This window comes from Grammomys surdaster, unplaced genomic scaffold (assembly GCF_004785775.1).
Source record: "Grammomys surdaster isolate TR1022 unplaced genomic scaffold, NIH_TR_1.0 325, whole genome shotgun sequence".
In the NCBI taxonomy this organism is placed as follows: domain Eukaryota; kingdom Metazoa; phylum Chordata; class Mammalia; order Rodentia; family Muridae; genus Grammomys; species Grammomys surdaster.
The window spans coordinates 3022526-3041991 of record NW_021604744.1 but is presented as its reverse complement, the minus strand read 5'-3'; the positions used below and the strand labels follow the sequence as shown (position 1 = coordinate 3041991).

Genomic DNA, 19466 nt, shown 5'->3' with positions numbered 1-19466 from the left:
ATTTTTCTCATCATTACTATTGATGTCACATTTTAAAGTCCCATTCCTAGGCTTGCCTAGATGTAAAGAATATAGGTTCATTTAAAATGCAATTATATTTTCCAATTAAAAAAAAACTTCATGCTTTTATCCTGCCTTTTGATTTCAAATCACTGTCAATCTCCTCCCCCTAGGGTTTCTATAACTCTGTGTGTGGGGGGGGCAGAGAGGCAGAGAGAGACAGAGACAGAGACAGAGAGAAGTGAGAGGGAGAGGGAGAGGAAAAGAGAGGGAAAGGGAGGAGAGGGAGAGAAAGGTGGCCTTTCTTAGTATGTTTTCTGAAGGAGAAAGGTTAGAAGTACCTCAGACAGAAAGAAACATTGCTGGACATTTGCATCACTGGTTTTTTTGGGGAAATGATGTTTGTTTGTTTGTTTGTTTGTTTGTTTGTTTGTTTGAAGGAGGACAAAGTAGAAGTTATGACCTTCCATCCATGCCAGGATGTAGGGTTTCAATTGCCCTTTTGCAGTGTTTGATACCTCATGATGGTATAAACCCAGAAGTAATGGACAGACAGAAAAGACAGACAAGCAGTTCTCAAAGTGGAGAAGCAAGATCAGCAAGGCAGATCAATGGCCCTGTAGGGGATGGCTTATCTACCTCTTTCCCTTTGTGTGTTATGCAGCCTCTTTGAGCCTCATGTTGGGTGCCAGCTATCAGTCCCACTTTGGTCCCCCTCCCTTAATAGCATGATGGACTGCAATCAGACCAATGACCTGAGGGAGAAAATGGGATGGAAATGGCCGAGCGTGATAGAGACCTCAGGTGATGTGGAAGTACAGAAAGAAACAGACATCTGGGAAGACAGGCTTCAGGGAGCTCATCTAATTGATGGGAACAAAGGCTTTTTAAACTTTCGGGGAGGAGGTAGGGGTTTTCAGGAGAATGCATAGCATTGGTTGGAGCTGAGGTGGTGGTGGTGAGCCTCATTTGCATGAAGAGTAATTCCAAGTGCTGCTGGATATGACCTTGTAAGGGGAAAACAAGCTTGACCTGGCTATCAGGCTACAGGACTTCCTCTGGTGGGTCAAAGGTGGGGGCACAGCTCTACATGTGCCAGGACATGCAGGTCCGGTGCGGGGTAATACTCCTGCCAAGCTCAGGATGAGATTTCCAGGGCTCAGACATGCCTCAACCCCACTCTTGCTCCAGGCTTACTCCCCACAGCTCCACAACTCCCAGAGCCTCGCATGCCTGTATGACAGACACAGAGACTGAGACAAAGACAGAGAGACAAAAAAGAGACACAAATACAGAGAGAGACAGAAACCCAGAACAGGAGCACAACCCTGAAGTGTGAGAATGAAGGTCCAATGATCTATTCAGCAGTCAGTTCTTTCCTCCACCTTAGTCAGGAGGGGGTCTCTCCTGTTGTTTTGCATACTCTAGGCTTTCTGTCCCTCAAACATCAGTCAATCCTCCTGTACCCAACATACCCACCTCTGGTAGGGGCTCTGACATTACAGGTGCATGCCACGGTGTCTGGCTTTTTAAATGTAGGTTCTGGGAATTGGCTTCAGTTGTTCTGGCTTATACTACAAGTACCTTTGCCTGCTGAGAAAATTCCCCAGTCCTGTTCTTAGTTTAATTTTTAGTGATAGTTTTTGTCAGAAAAATATAGTATTCTTCCTACAACTATAGCAAAAATGAATTAAGACATACACAAAAAATGTAAGGCAAGGGGAGACTGAAACCCTTTAAGTCTTAGACAAAGTACACACACATGCATCATTTTAATTCTTCAAAAACTGAGGTTTAGACAAACGTATATCCTGAACATTCCACCCACGAGGAGTCACACATTTGATTTCAATCAACTGCATTCATACAAATAAATCTCCCAAGCAAAGTAATTCAATTATTGTGTGAAACTTGGACCAGGAACATTTTTCTTTTGCCTTTGAAAATATGAACTAAACGTTGTTTAGAATCAGAATCACACCACATCTTACAACCACCCGACTTTACATTTTAATCATGCTTGCTCTGTGTGTTCCTCACAGAACCCTCCTCAGTGAGACTGCCAAGAGTGTCAGATCCAAAGCAGTGCAGTCTTTGCTTCAGGATAGACTGGAAGCATAAAACTAGTACTAGTCACCTTTAATTTAAACTAGTTTCTGCAACATTTAATGATACTCAAAATACATAAGTGCAGAAAAACAGAATATATCTGATTCTTTCCAACCAAGATCAACACACACACACATTTACCCACTTCATACAAAACTTAGGATCCAATTCTTTTTCTTTTTCTTTTTTTTTCTTTTTTTTTTGGTAGTAGTTGAAAAAAAGAAAAGAAAAGTCAGTGGGGCTCTCTTGTTTCTGGGGTGTGAGGCTTGAGCTCTTGGTGGGGCTAGTCTGCTTTCTCGTTATCATCATAGGCTTCACAGGAGCTGCCTTGGCTCGTCAAGTGGCTACCAAGTTTATATGAAAGTGGTACTAGTTCTTAAGGCTCATGTGCCTGATATTGCTGAGTGTTGCATGGGCATTCGTATTGATGATGGTGCTCAGGAAAGAAAAGACTTGTTTTCTATGACCCAATCTAAACTTCAGAACCAATACCACTCCTTTCCTGTGGGCTGCGGGCTCCACTCCCACAGTCGTATGGTGAATAGGCCTATTGTAGGGGAAGGAGTTGCAGGCTTTCAGATGATGGGGCTCAGTGCTGTACATCTGCATATTCCTTTTGATCAGGAAACTGGAGCAGTTCCATACCTCCAAAGGCAGATGTTTTGGACATGCCTTGATTCCTGTCACTATGGTAGCTGGAGCTCAGTTCCTCTTTATCTTTACTTTTGAATACATTCTTGGCACTGAAATTATATTTCTATCCAAATATAAGCCAGCAAGGAGACAAATCCTCACCTAGTATGACATGATTTACAAAATCATTCAATGTAAGAAATATTTTAATCGGACTGGACAAATGACTCAGTCATTAAAGAATGCCTACTATACTTAGAGACACTCCTGGTTTGGTTTCAGCACCAATGTCCTATAGCTCACAACAATCTGCAAATATAATTCCAGTGGGTCTTATGCCTTCTGCCCTCTGTAAGCTCTCTCTCTCTCTCTCTCTCTCTCTCTCTCTCTCTCTCTCACACACACACACACACACACACACACACACACACACATACACACACACATGCGCATGCACAAATTCTTAAAACCTTTGAAAGGTAAACATTTTTATTGACTTAGAACAGGTAATATGTCCACCTCCTAGAAAAGGTTAGGTACTCAAGAGTGGAAAGCAGAAATGATGAATAGTTTGAGTGGATACATACATGTATGAAGAATGACATGTGAAAAGGTGGTAAAAGACAGGGAAAGATGGAGAAGAAAGTCATCAGTCAGGAAAGGGAACAGCAGACGAGGTGTAAAAGAAAAAAAAGGTCTGTGCCTAGTGTTGGTAATTTAAAAGACATTTTGTCTCAACTCTATCAACAGCAGAAGATCACTTCAAGTAAGAATTTGGAAATAACACTTTGAAATGAAACTGTAAATCAGTTTCTTCACTCTACCTTGAAGGAATCAGTGCACAGAAGCAGGATTCTTTGCTAACTGATGAAACTAGGAAGAAAATTTTAATCACTTTTGAAAAAACATTTGTTTTTAATATATCTCTGTGTGTGTGTGTGTGTGTGTGTGTGTGTGTGTGTGTGTGTGCTCACATGTGCTCAAGAGAGTCCAAGGAAGCCAGAGGCATCAGATGCCCTGGAGCTAGATATACAAGTGCAGTGAGCCAACTGATGTGGGTGCTGGGAATTTAACTGGGTCCTCTGGAAGGGTGACATGTACTCTTAACCACTGAGCCATCGACAGCCCAGGATTTGAATCTTAAAGGGCAGTTTCAAAATGATTATATTACTCACATGAATTGCCTTGCTTTGCTGGTTTACATACAGAGATTTTCCTGAAAAGCACTCATAAATTCTATTGCTACCAAATCAAACCTTGGATGGCTAGATTTTTCTTCTAAAAGTTTCAGTTTAATCCATTTAAAAAAAATAAGTGTAATTACGTGATATCAAAGTAGTTGGTAGGGTAAAGCCAGCTGTGCACGGGGATTAGATAATAAATGGCTATTTTATTTTGTCACTTTCGAGAGCACTAGAGAACTTTGGTATTAACAGATGCCCTAGGGAGCAGTCCAGTAAAAGTCCAAGAAGAAAAAGCAATTCAGAATTTGTGAAATCTGTCCACAGCCATTATGTCTGCATTTGCCTCAATGGCTGAGGCTGTTCTAATCTTCACTTGGTCTAGATGTACATTTATCTTGTCAGTGTACAGATATGTAAAACATTCACCTTTTCAAAATCTAAAGGTCACACTAAGTAGCTTGAGGAGTTTAAGAGCACTCAAATGTCCAAAGATCTTTGCCTATTCGTTGAAGTATTAGCTTTAGAATAATTGCATATATCAAGGCCAGAAACACTTAAGAAAGAGAAAACACAGAAGTGAAAATAACAGATTCAATTAAGTTTTATGGGACTCGGTGATTAATTAAAGTAATCTTTATCTTTACTGTTCACCATGCACCCTTAACGGGGACATGGAGGAATGTTAAATTTGTACAATTTGTCCCATGTCAGTGTATTTTCCAAAATGTGTAAGGATGAAGAAGTTGGTAATACTGTTGAGCTTGAGTGATGTAATATATCTGGCCCTTCTATTTATAATTTATTTTTATTTTTTTATGGGGCTTAGGTTATAGGGTCCTAGTTGATGTGACTGAGAAGTGAAATGAGTCTTGTGAATGCAACTCTTTGTGTCTTTACTTACCAAGGGGATTACAGTTAGGTGACAAGGAGACAGGACTCCATATCAACGGCTTCCTCTGCTGTGACCTGTTGTCATACTTAGAGAAATGTCTGTGTTGATCAAACTCAAAAATGTTTTGCCACATTTAAACGTTTTAATTATCAAAAAGGCATACATTTTAAAAAATATATCAGATTGATAAAATTAAAAATCCATTTCTATTTACTGAAATTTAGGGATACACCAATTATTAATTTGGTGTTTGAAAATCCAAAAGCACTTCGTATGCAGTTTTATCAGGCTAGACACCTCCTCTTGTCCACAGCCTCTGACTTAAAGATATACTTAAATTTGTAGATTTTTCACCTTCGGAATACAAACCAGAAAGAAGGAACAAGTCATCGACTAGCAGGTTTTTTTCTACTTTTCAAAACAACAAACAAAAAGAACAAACAGAAAAAAGGAACAACACTGACAAACAACAGATTCCTTGCAGTCTATAAACACAACGCTGTATGCTCTGACTAGAAGACAGACTCTTTACCATATTCATGCTACATGTAAAAGTGTAAGACAGGAATGAGAAAGGAATACATGTCCACATATCCACAGACACAAACATAGAAGCATACAATCCAGAATAAGAATTGCATGTGAGGCACCATCCACCATTGATCAACACACTTGCAGCTATTGATAGTTTCGTGTTTGCCCCTCAAGTTGGCTGTGTTAAAATATTACTATGGTGCTTGATTGGTAACACATACACTACAACTAAAGTAATACAGAGATTAGTATGGCCTCTGCAAAAATGGCATGCAAATTCATGAAGCATTTCATATTGTGCTCCAGCTCTGACAAAGGATGCCTGACAAAAGCCAACTGTAACTTGGAAAGGTCTTCCTGAGGCTGTTGCATTTTGCAGTAGGTAGTAAACAGCTGATGATCCTTCCTCACAACCTCCTGGCATCTTTACAGCATCACAGATGTGTCAATAATAACTTCTCTGATAATTTCTGTATTGCTTGGTATTATCTAAAACATATATTAGTACATTAGAATTCCAACAAAAACATAACATGTGTTCTTGGTTTCTTTAAAAAAAGAGAACCTTATAAGCAGACGAGAAATTGAACACAGAAGACTGTGCCAACACATAAATTATATTTGGACATACCACTCAAAAGAGATTTATGGATCACTGGATGTGTGTGAGAGAAAATACTTAGTTTTCGAACTGGTACACCCTGAAAACTATATGTATGCTTCAGAAATAGAAGTGGATTTGATTACTCACTTAAAATGACTGTGACCTGAGCAATTTTACATCAAATTCATCTTTCATCCATGGAAGTTACTGTTCTTACCTCGAACAGTTGTCTAACAATTGAGATCAGAATCATTTAGCTTACTACCTGCTGCTTTGCTATATGGTTTGTACAGAATTTGTCTTCTTCCTTCCCACACCATTGTTATCGTTCTTGTGAAGAGAGCAGGTGAACGAGCAACAAGGAGAACTGGAGCAGGAGAAAGAAGAAGAGAAAGGAGAGGAAGAGGAATGTGGATGGTTTGGAGATGTATCTCAATGGAACAGTGATTGCCTGGAAGGCATAAGGATCTGGGTTTGATTTCAGCACTGAAGAAAGGGTCCATTTTATTTTAGGAGCATACCTTATCTAAAGCTCTGTTGGAAACTTTAAACACATCATATAACATAATTCTCATGATATCCCTGAGTAGGTATTATTCCAGATTTGAAGATAATGAAACAGACCTAAAGAGATGAATTATCTCACTCAAGGATCAATCAACTACTCATTATAGAGTCTGGTTCCAAATCTTCTGATTTGTATCTAAGAGTATCTGATAACCAATTTTAAAAACTAGAAAGTTCCATAAGGCTTCCAAAAGTGTCCTGTTTTGCTGTGAACAAAAGAATAAAGTAGAGAACTCACCATGGAACTGGGAGAATACTTGTGTCAAAATGCTTTTAACCCCTGACCATTCTGGTAACCTGTAAAGCAGAGGAGCTGGGTAGCAGGTTGAAAGCTGCCTTCCAGGTGTCCTTAGGCATAGCAAACTTAACAGAAGGACATGACCCCCTTGAAGTTCCTAGTGGACTTTGTGTTGCTCAGCAGACAACTCTAGAGATGGTTGTCTAAAAAACCTTTTGCAGTGATTTGTAGATTATTTGTAAATGTGTATCTTGCATGCATAAGGTTGTAGTTATTGGTTATCTTCTATTAGAAAATATAGGTTACTTCCTTCATAATAGTTTTAAATGGTCATTAAGAAAGAAATATACTATCAAAACACTTCTTAGAATTGAATTGAATTTTAAATTTATATGCGAAACATCACAGATATACACTCTATTGGGGTAATTGAAGCATTGATACGGAGATATATTATGTGATATTTAAATTAAATTAAATCAACCTGTCTTCCTCAAACATCTGTTACTTCTATGTTGGAAACTTTCAAAATCTTTTCCTGCAGTGTTTTGAAATGTGCAATATGTTATCACATTCTGTAGTCACCAAGCTCTGTAACGGCACTCCAGAACTTCTTGCTCTTGTCTAACTGTAACACAGTTGCCACAGATGAACCTTTCTTTATATCCCTTCCCCAACACTTCTCACCTTGTGGGACCACCACCCTACTCTCAATCTCTGTGAAGTCAACATTCTCAGATTCCACATCTGAGTGAGATCATGTAGTGCCTGTTTCTGCACATGGCTTACTGTCTTGGTGTGCTACAAATGTCAGAATTTCATCCTTTTGTGTATCTGAATACTATCCTACAAATATATATATCTCACATCTTTTTGATGTACCCACCAATGTCTATATGTGCTCTCTGTCAGACCCTTTTCCTCCCATCTTGTCTGTTTTAATATTCCTGAACTACTTACCACACTAGTTTTCATTTGTACATCTATAAAGTTCATCCCATCTTCCTCCATGATTTCTATATTCTATTGATACAATTATTTTGTTATACTGGAGTTCATTTCCACAAGTCTTTTTATCCTAGCACATAGTAGGTATTCAATAATTGATTGAATATTGACTATGTGGTGATGTCACTGAAAATAGAGACTGAGTGTTGGTGACTTGACTTTTAGCAGTGACTGTCTCTGTACCTAGCTTGGAGTATGTGTGCATTGTTTTTTGAGTGAGTGAGTGAATACAAAAGACACTTAGAGTCAAGTCTATCAGAGATTAAAATATTCTTAGAGCACAATTGTCATTTAAGACAATATTTAAGGAAGATAATGGGGTAGAATGTGTCAGAGAATTGATGGCACAATTTTGTAAAACAAAAATTAACAATTAAAAAACTAAGCTTTAAAGTTCAGAATGAGATGCACTTCCCCAAGTGTTCCATACCACTCATAACGACAAAGTCCCCTGTCATAGAGAGGTACAGTCTCTCAGTAACATTGTTATAGGTACAGTCAAAAGCAAGAGTCCTTGCCTTTTACACTTTCAAAAAAAAAAAAAAAGAGTAAGAGAAGTTTATTGTGTAGGAGCAACTTAACTTAAATACATGGGTTTACTCGAGGGCTCTATTCCTTCTGGTTTATATAGATGACACTAGACATAAACTTTTGTTTAATCTAGTAATTCTCTTTTAAGTGGTTCATAGCCATTTTCTGCCCTCAGATTGCAGACATGACTGATATAGGGAGAAGTGTGGGGTTCCATTCTTCCTTAAAAGAGCAGATGTCTTTTATAGTCCCGAATGACATAGCCATTGCCAATATTTTAGACAGAGAAAAGACCAAGTAGGAAAGACCAAGGAGTCACTTCTGAACACTTAGCAAAGAGAGAGTCACCAGAGAAATCAGAAGTGAATTCAAACAAAGAAAACTGGAATGTAGAACAGCTCAGAGTGGAGAGAAAGCAGCCACCATCTAGCAAGAAATTGCAGCAAGGGCTCAGACAGTGTGCTTAGGGAAACATGAGCTGTTGTTGTTGTTGTTGTTGTTGTTGTTTGTTTGTTTGCTTGTTTCATGATAACATAATCTCTCCGTTTATCTTTGTGAATGTCAGAGAAATGGGAATGAAATGAACAGCAGATTTTACAGCTGATTAAAAGTTGTGCTTAGAGATACTCATGGGGAGAACGGGACTGAGGCTCACTTTGGGTGAATGTCAGAGGCAGGTTCTAGTAGAGACACAGGGACTCACAGTTGGAGTTATAATTATTAACAGAGCAAGATGACAGAATCTAGATTTCCTTGTCATCCAATAGGAAGTGCATGACAAACTAATATTATAATGGCAAACAATGTCATTTTAAAAATATTTTTAAACTTGAACATTTGGGTTTTCTCTCTTTTTCTTCCTCCTCTACTCTTACTTTTGCTTTATTTGAGAGGCTTTCCATTGTCCCCACTGCCCTTCAAGTCTTTCTCTGCCTGTCTCACCCTCCAGAGCTCTGCTACTGATCTCAAGTTAGCCTTTGTATTTTAGAACAGCTTTAGGTTAGTTAACCATCCTGAACAGAAAATTCAGCTTTCCATATGCTTCTTCCCACCACACCTGCCTCCCACTACTCAACCCTGTCACTAACATCTTACTCTCAGAGGTGAATTTGTTAGAGTTTGATGAGTCAATACTGACAGGATATCAGCAAATGTCGATGGTTTACTGTACACTGCTCTCTTTGTATTATTTGGTTCTCGTGGATTTTAACACTTGGCTGTGTCATGTGTATATTCCAATGTGTCCTGAATAGTTCAAATGACTTAAAAAAAATCCCCTGTGTTTCCTTTATCTCTTCTTTCCCAACCACTGACTGTGACACTGTCTCTATGGTCCTACCTTTCCAAGAATGCTACATAGTTGGGGTCCTGTATAGTACTGAAGGTACTTGTAGAGAGTGCTGAGCGGAAAAGCTTGAGACACATAGTACACAGATAAGTCAGACATGTGTATCCGTATGCTCAGGTATCTACCTACTACTTTTTCTTTGAAAGTGTTCAAAGAAAAGACCTGGACAAGATTATGTTAAGCAGATTCCATTTTTGTGTCTCCAGAATGCTAAACAATGTGCCCCTCTTCTCAAATATAAACACAGAAACTATTTTACTAGTACTCTAGTGTTAGGGGTGAAGATTATATGGATTGCTATTTATAAAAGACTTAGCATATTGCCCAACATATGCCTCAGTACATAAGTTGCAATCTATGTACAAGTTTTCAACTCATTTAGATAAATACTTTAGACCATAGAGACTAGATCACATGATACTAGTCTATGGAGCTTTCTGAGAAATTTCTACCCTGCCTTCCAAGTATTCTCAGTAGAGAATAGGTATTCTCAGTAGAGAATGATGACTGTTTAATATTGAATCAGCTCCCTAGTAGGGAGCTGGAAGTCAGGGAGGAGGTCTTGGCTGAAAAGCATAGAACTCATATGTTTGAAGTGAAGGGACCTTTGAGCAAGCTGACTACATCTCCTGGGGCCCAAAGTGAAACAGAAGAGAGTCATGGCTGTATAAGAAAAGACCAGGAAGAAGAGGAATACTGTATTGCAAAGGGGCCTTACAGAGCAAGAGAGAAATGAAGAGACACAACGTTTATGGTTCTGGCAGATAACCTGAAGCCGAAACCCTGGGGACACAGTGGCTCCTTTATCCAGATTTGTTTCAACTGCTCTTTCCCTCCCTCCCTCTCTCTCTTCCCCCTTTTCCCCTTAATCTCTCTCTCTCTTCCACCCTCTAATCCTCTCTCTCTCTCACCCTCCCCCTTTCTCCCTCTCTCACCTTTTATCTCTGATAAAAGCAACCACCCCCTTTATGGATTTGGTCATTAGTAAGATTATGTGGTGTTAATGAGTTCTTTCAGTTCCTGCATCTGTGAATTTGCATTGCACCTGTCCCTGCAGTACACGGAGGAAAATATTTACATGTGCTCATTATTCTAGACTTGAGTCTAGTTGTAGCAGGGTCAAAAGAGCTATGATGCTGTGAGATCACCCATTCAAAACTAAAAGCAAGATGATGGTGATTATAAAGGGTGGAAGAAAAAAAACTATCATTATTAAATTTCAACTTAAGGTGAACAAGTTTATATACTACTAGAAAAAAAGTTAATTTTCAAAAATTGCTTCTTTAGTTTTCATATAAAAACAAGTATATTTTCTTTACAGAGTAACCCCAACCAGCTACTGCTATTCAATAAACTGAAATAATTTTTAAATATATAATATACAAATAAACACTAACATAACTTCTATATTTTCATTCTCACATCAAAATTTGTATTTATTGTGCTCTCTGCTAGTGGTTTTTGTTTTCTATTTAAAAGCATTTTCAGATTGTTAGACATTTTATAGACAGATTCTCTTATAACCTGGTATTTTAAGACATCTGTTTCTCTAAATTAATCTGAAATTTCTATAATGGTTGGTTTTGTGTCATGCATATAGTTTTAGTCTCTTATAAAATATTGAGATATTCTACCAAAATCATGAGTCACTATTTTCTTGGATTTTTTCTTAAGGAAAATACATCTTTATATTTTAGAACATGGTGAATTTCTGATTTTAAACTGTTTGGTTTTGAGAACTTTCAAAGGCGTCAGTATGGGCTGAGAACCTAGCTCAATAATAACACTGATCTAGCATACATGAGGCTCTGGGATCAAACTCAGATAGACAGGAAATCAACTAGAGGTTGGGAGTAAAGAGGCAAGAAGGGAAAGGAGGGAAGAGGGAAAGGAGCACAGCAGGGCAGAAGGCAGCAGACAGGCGGATAGCTAGTGTGTTGTAGTAAGCCAAAATGTACAATAATTGTAAACATAACTTGGACATCATCAATAATATCCAATCAACTTTCTAGGCTGCAGTTTTCAAAACTCTTTGATAGACATTCTTATCATGCCAGTCAATATTAGATTGACAGTGTCGCTTTCTGGGGGATATACGAGAGACAATTATCACCACACTATTTCAAAGAATAACTGGGATGGTTTGTGTTCTATTCCAGTACAGGACCCAGCAGTTGATATTATTTTCAGTGCCACCATGCTATAAAGATACTGCATTGTCAGTTCCTCTACAGATTCCCTCAAATCTAGACTCTTGGAGATAAAGCACACATCGACCCCAAGATGCTGTGACAAGGAAGACTCTGTCAGCTCTTGGAAACATGCAGAGATAGCTTGGGTTGTCTACAGTGCATTAATTATATTATAACACACTCTAGAAAAAGATATTCATAATTCAATAATGTGGGGATTTTAGGCATCATGTTTCATACTTAATAAAAAAAAATTCATTAGCGTCTCAAACTTCCTATCTCAGGAAAAAAAAAAAAAACATGGTCATTATTGACAAATAAATGCCCACTTAATAGTACTTTCTTTGTTCTAGACCATGGAACCTCCATCAAACCCACATGACAAATGTGTGAAGCAGGTACTATTATTACTTGCCCACCACTGTACGGAGTAGAAAATGGCAGCATAGGTGGATTATAACTGAAGGATCCAAGGTCCTTTAATTCTTGAAAAGATAAAGCCCATCCTCTACTCCTTTACTCCCTTCACCACTTCACATGCTATCTGTCATTCACATGGGACACTTCAAAGAAACTGATTCCACACCCCACCAAAAAACAAAAAACAAAAACAAAAACAAAACAAAAACGCCTACAATCTCCTTGGGAGATCTACACTACATTATTTTTAATATTCTCATCTCTCATCAAAGGTTTGTTAAGTGCTTTAAAAGACAATTTCCCATTTAATTTTTTTTCTCCTGAATCGTTGAAGTCAAGAGGAAATCTCCTTTTATAATATATCATTAGGAGAGTACATTCACAGAAGCTCCACCAAAAAAAAAAAAAAAAAATCGGCTCACACATAATTGAATACAAATAACTAGAAGGCCAGAAAAATGGATACTTATTCCTCACAAAGTCAATATTTGACATCAGAAAACTTCCCAGCCACAGGTAAAAGTTAACCTAACAGAAACGTGTCCTGCAAATCAATGGGCTGGCCTCCACACTGAATGTTGTTCTGCTAGGTCTGGTACATGTAACCACAAAAAGATGCCTGGAAATGACATTGCTGTCAGCATCTTCTCACCACAACATACTGCTGAATTGATTACTTTATTCTTTTCCTATCGTATTTCTCCCTATGTAAAGTCATATGGTTCAACACTCAGAGCATGGAGTGTCAACCCTTCCTAATCTCATGATAACGTGGATATCACTGTACCACCAATAAATGAATGAATAAATGAATGAATGAGTGGTGAATGAATGGTCATAGAGAAACAGAGGCCAGGCAGAGCGCTTACTTCACATCCAAGCTGCATTGCCAGCTAATCACTCTGTCAGTTTGTGAGAATTCCTTTCAACTCTGAGACTCTGTGTCATCTGTGCCAACAAAGTGACAGTAAGTGAAAGAAAAAAAGTGAAGATGAGAGATGTTCTTGTCGTCTAAACTAATAAAGATCTGTAATACTCATGAAGACACAGCCTCTCTCATAATGTTTCCTATAAACTCAAGGAGGCTCCAGCATCCTATCTGAAAAATACTTTCATCACACTGAAGCATGTTTCCGGTTACAACTTAGTCATCTTATTAATGAAAGCCAAATTACAGTGCATTTATTTGAGTTTATTAAATTATTCCTAAATGGGTGACTTCAAGATAGGAGTAACTTTTCTTGTTTTCTATGTAATTAGACAGTCCTTTCCCTTTGTCATAAAGATGTGTGAGGTGATTTAAAAGAACACCTCTTAGAGCAACTGGCATGTTAATGAATTCTTGAGGTTGATTCATCAAATGCAGTTAGTGCTCAGATATTAAGCATGTTGCATACTTTCTTGACCACCACATTTCTTAGAAGAGACAGGAGGAGGAAATACTGGTATATTGTGAAGATATTAGGAAGTGAAGAAGGTCTTTCTTCTTCCACATTCTTTCAAAAAGAAATTTTCCACTGACTTCCAACAAGGATTTCCTCCTGAGTAAATGAAATATGCTCATAAGTAGTCTAGAGAGATAGATTTGTGTGGCTCTTCCTATAATCTAGCTTGGATTCTCCAAATTATGGAAAGTGTCCTCAGCAATCATTCTAAGTACAAAGCAAATACAGCTGTAGGTGAGATGTCTGTCAGATCTGAAAACCTCAGATTGGAAATAATATCTCCATCTCCATTGAAACAGAGACCACTTCTCTTGAGAGAGTAGACACCCTATTTTAATACAACACTATGAATATCTAGTCTCACTGAAATAAGTGGCTGGAACTGTGAAGGTCCCAAAGAGTGGACACTTATACTTCACACACACACACACACACACACACACACACACACACACAATATGCAACACCGGAACACTTCCAGGTCTTAGGTAGACATAACTTGGGAAACTCATTTGAAACATCCCCCTTGCTTTGGAAAGCTAGTCAGATTACCCCATGAACCATTGAATATGGCTAGAATGATAAAAGTGTTGCCTAAGGGTGGGCATATTGAGCTCAAATGTAGCCCCTCTTCACACCAAGTAATTTGCATGCCTTTTAGTAAGTCTTCCCGGCTGTAGCACTCACAAATGAGCAATATTCTTGTTAATGATTCCAGCATCATCACCACAAAATACTATTCTGTATTTTAAAGTATAGAGAGTGTCTTTCTAAGACAGGCCAACATCTTTGTAAAATCATTCTGATAAATTTCTTGTAGTCTGCCATGCATATAGGATAATCAAGATGACTGATCCTCTCAAGATCCTGCCAACTGTGCTTCCAAAGCTGATTGCTTTGACCTCACGTTAAGCAAAGTAGTCAACAACTCAGATGAGTTTAGTAGCTGCTTCTGCGGAAATAACAGTCTCAGTGCGGCTGTTTCATGGTTAAGTTGTTTCATGCTTAGCATAATTAGAATGCCTAAAATCGGGAAGTTGTTGATGTCTCATGTAAAGACTGGAACCTTGGAGAAACTATGAACAGATTTCTAGTCTCTGTGTGGATTTACTGTGTGAGATGGCATCATCCCAGAGTGCTCCATTTGTGTTTGCCCACATTGAGCATCAGAACATTAGAAGGAATTGGTTCTCTCCTTCCACCATGTGTGTCCTAGAGATCATTATTGGGTCATAAATCTTGGCGTGAAGTGCTTTACACAGTGAGCCATCTTGCCAGTCCATAAAAACATTTTAAATCCATTTTCTCTGTAGCTCACTAAAAATTACCACAAATACAACTAGCAAGGTGGTTCAGTGGGTAAAGATTTTGCCACCAAGCCTGACTACCTGATTGTGACCCCCAAAACCCACACATAGTGAAAGGAGAGAACCAAGCTCCACATGTGGATCGTAGCAAGCAAGTACCCCACCCCCCAAAACATATACACCTAGATACATGGATGGATGGAGATGGATGGATGGATGGATGGGTATGATAGATAAATAGAGAGAGAAACAGAGAGAGAGAGAGGGATGAATGGATGGATGAATATATAGAGGTAGAGAGATGAAAGAAAGAAAGAAAAAGAAAGAAAGAAAGAGTGAGAGAAAGAGAGAAAGAAAGATAGATAGATTAATGATTTTTACTTACCATAACTATAAAAGAATAGGTAGGAGAAATATACATAACATTTTTAAATTTAAAAAACTTCAAAGAGATGTAAATTTTCAAAAGAGTCTTTAAAATACATATCAGCATTCAAACAAGAACTTATAAGGAAAAAATAAAAGGGGACATGGAGACTAGAAATCTCCAGAGCTTAGAAAAGAAAGGAAAGTGGAAACACTGAAGATATGAATCATAATAAAACCCACAAAAGGGTGTAAACATCCATTTTAAAAGTCCAGAAATGAGTCTTAACAAATACGTGTGAACAGAACAATGTAGAGAAGGTAGCATATATGTAACAACAGACAAGGTGTGTCCCACACATCCACAGCTGATGTTTCCAAAAGACAAAATGCATTTGTAGAAAGAAAATATTCCTAAAATTTAAATTTTAGCCATATTTTTAATTTCTAAATTTAAAAAAGAAACCCCCGGTTTTATAAAATCTGATAGAAAATAATATCAAAGTGAATCTTAGTAAAAGACAATAATTTTATAGTTTTGTTTTAAAAATCAACTTACATGGTACAAGGAATAATTGTCAGGTAAATCTTAGGTGTGTTTGGTGTTGCACTTGGGAACAGACTATAGAATAGTATCTTTTCCATGCTAAGGTAAAGTAAGTTTGATCTAAACAGTTTGTGTTCAGGTAAATAATTTTTCAAGTACATATGGATTATATATGTAACAAAGAGAAGTTCTTGGGAAGGCTGTAGTGTATAGATACATTCATTTTAATACTTATAATCCAGCCAGACAAAAGAAATCTACCATGGCAAACTATGATTAATTTAACTCTGTGGGAATCAAGGTAGATATTTCCTATAAACATAGTAACTCTTTAAGTTTTCTTTTTTTTAATAAAAAAAATTCTGACCTGAACAATAACTCACATGTTCAAGATGCTGAAGGTGTTTGTGCAGCCAGATAACTGGGTGGACATGCCTGGGGTAGGTGCTGGAGCCACAGCAGATGGGCCAGGTGACTCTGTACTTTTAAATCCCAGTAAGGATTTTCGAATTTTCCTAAGAGCTCCAGGAAGCCTCTGGAAGGTTTCCAAGTAGGAATGTTTTCCAAGTGGGAGGTTTTTACGTTTCCAGAGTTAGAAGTGAGGCTTTTCAGTGAGAGTGACTGGGAGAAATAACATGAAAATAACAAGAAAAGGGAGGGGAGACTGAAGTCAGAAGCTTCCTGGAGGAACATCCAAGCTGCCAAACTTATTCTAGTAGCTTCTGAAGGTGGAGAAACAGTTCACCATGACTGTTAATATTCTTGCCCAACTCCTGTCTTCACAGCCTCACTGCAAGTCAGCCATACATGACCCTAACTGGGCTTCAGAAACCAGACCCATAAGCTCCCCTTGAAACTGGCAAACTCGCCTTTCCAGTTAAGGATAATTTTACCTATTCTTGAATTTCCTATTCCCCTTTTCAGTGAATATTCTGTCAATGAATCCTTGGGCAAAAAATTCCCTCATAGGTCATTCAAGAGGATCCAATCTAGGACAGAGGTTTCAGGGAATTCTCAGAAGCAAAGGCAAGGAAGGAAACGTCATTCTTACCGTGGTCAATGTACGCATCCCTAGCACATGCCATCATGGCCTTGCCACCTAGGTGGCATGATTGACTCTGCTGAGTAAAGAAGTATCCATGAGAACAGGTTAAGTCATTGACAGGTCAAGAAAGTGAGGCTGGATAGGGAAGGAAAAACAGACGGTATGGACAAACAGGAGCAAATAAGGGCACCTAACGCTGGGGTAGATAATATGGCTTCTTTTTAAACTAGGCATCCAATCATATACAATGTATTATAAATACTATTGATTTAAACACACACACTCACATTCTGTTATACTTCAGTATCTATGGGGATGGGGGTTAGTTCTAGGAACCACTGTCAATATCAAAAGTCTGCAGATATTCAAGGCCTTCATGTAAAATGATACAGTTTTTTGCATTTAATTTAAACATACTGTCTTCTAAATTATAACACCTAGTATAATGTAAATAGCTTATATAATATCTTTTTTAGGAAATACCAACAACAAAACATCTTTTCATGTTAGTACAGATATAATTATTTTCAGACTGTGTCTGACCATTGGTTACTTGAATCCTGGAGCCAAAGCTCCCAGAAGGCAGTGCTGGAGGTGTGGGAGAGGGTAGGCTTGAGGGAGTGGAGACACCACAGAACAGATAACAGTGAATGTCTACAATGAAGGCCCTTCACACAAAGTGAACTACTCCAGAATTATAGAGTAGTTTTTATTTCTCATTAAGCATGTATTTGAAGTAGCAGCTAGCTGAGCAATACGACAATGCTAGTTAATATTTTAATGAGTCTAAATCCTTGGGCCAATGAGGCTTTATCAGTAGCAAGACATACAATTACATAGTGCCACTTCCTCCTACTGCCTGCCTGAGCAATAGGAAATGATTTCTGGATGTGAGTGTGGATTTTTTTTCTCCTATAGAGCCACAAGTGTTCTAAAGAAATTGCCCTAAAGCCCATGGGTGAGTTTTAAGTGTTCTATTGATAGAGCAAGAATGAATTCAGAATTGGAAATCTTTGCTTCACTCTTTCCCAGTGGCTCTCTCTTTTACAAGCATGAGCTCCCGTTTATGATTGAAGGCCCTGTTCAGACAGCCAAGCAAATGAGTTGCTAATGATTTGTAAATTTGTAATTTGTAATTGTAAATTAGTAATTGTAATAAGTTGGTAAGCCAATGCTCACACATTTACCCTAGTTTACTGGTGCTTCTAATTGTTCTGACTGCAACTCAACCCTGGAACAGAGTTGAAATTTGAAATGTCCTATGCAAGCAAAGCCTAAATTAAGTAGGCCATTATTTAATCCCATAAAATGCCCTTAGGAAGATTGGAAGTCTCCACTCTAATGAGTCACAGGTATGCACCGTACCTGGAGGAAAACCGAAGACCCGAAGGGTCCCTTCCAATCACCAAGACTCTTCTCCATGCACTACCTTCTGTGGAAAGAACGACAGTCATGTTCTTCCAGTGGAACTATAGGCCATGAGTGTAATTCTGTGTTTCCCGATGCCTATATCACAAATTCACTTCTAATGACCTCGAATTATTTTTGACTGAATGATCTTAGTATTGGGTCAAACATATAAGTGAGCAAAAAGTCATTGGATCTTGATGATATCCTTATGAGATTCTATAACAGATGAATGAAAAATGATCAGATAGCATGATGTTCACTAGAATTCATTTATTTGAAAAAACATTATGGAACATTTTTATTTCAGATATTATTTTACTCTCTGGGTGGGGATATACCATAAACTGAAAAAATTAGGCTCTTGCCTTGTAATCTTTATAGGTAGGAATTAAGGAAAGCAATGTATGCCTAACTTGGAAAGAAAGTCTAAAGCCCCAGTTCTCTACTTGTGGGTCATGACCCCTCTGGGGATTGAATGACCCTTTCACAGGGGTTATATATCAGATCCTGCATACCAGGTATTTAGATTATGATTCAATAACAGTAGCAAAATTATTGTTATGCAGTAGCAATAAAATAATTTTATGATTGGGGTTCACCACAACATGAAGAACTATATTAAAGGGTCAGAGCATTAGGAAGGTTGAGGAGCACTACCCTAGAGCATTAGAAAGGTTGAGGAGCACTACCCTAGAGCATTAGGAAGGTTGAGGAGCACTACCCTAAATTAGCTTTACAGAGTGTTTTCTAATAGCATCTGATGGCCAACTCAGGACGACTTTCTATAACTGGCCTATCTTTCATGAAAGCCTATTATTATACAACCATAGTAAGTCTATTTATCTCTCCAGATTCTGTATCTTATATCTGACCAAAAAAATGTCTTGTAAGGGTAGAGACTTTGCATTCTGCTTTTTTTTTTTTAAGTTTTGGTTCCTTATTGCCTGTTATTCTGCAAAACCTATAATAATCAAACAAACTATCACTACTTTCTTCTGAACTTCATGTATGGTCAAGAGGTCATAGATTTTAACATTATAAAATGTTCTTCCAAACATACTTTTTATACTTCAAGTAGTCAATCTC

At 38.0% G+C, this 19466-nt stretch overlaps 1 protein-coding gene and 1 pseudogene across 3 annotated transcripts in view; both read left to right on the top strand.

Annotated features, from left to right (window-relative positions):
* The window catches only part of Magi2 (membrane associated guanylate kinase, WW and PDZ domain containing 2), a 1345877-nt gene that overhangs the window by 951578 nt on the left and 374833 nt on the right, over nucleotides 1-19466 (top strand). The window lies entirely within an intron of this gene.
* Nucleotides 5552-5652, top strand: LOC114630070 (annotated as a pseudogene).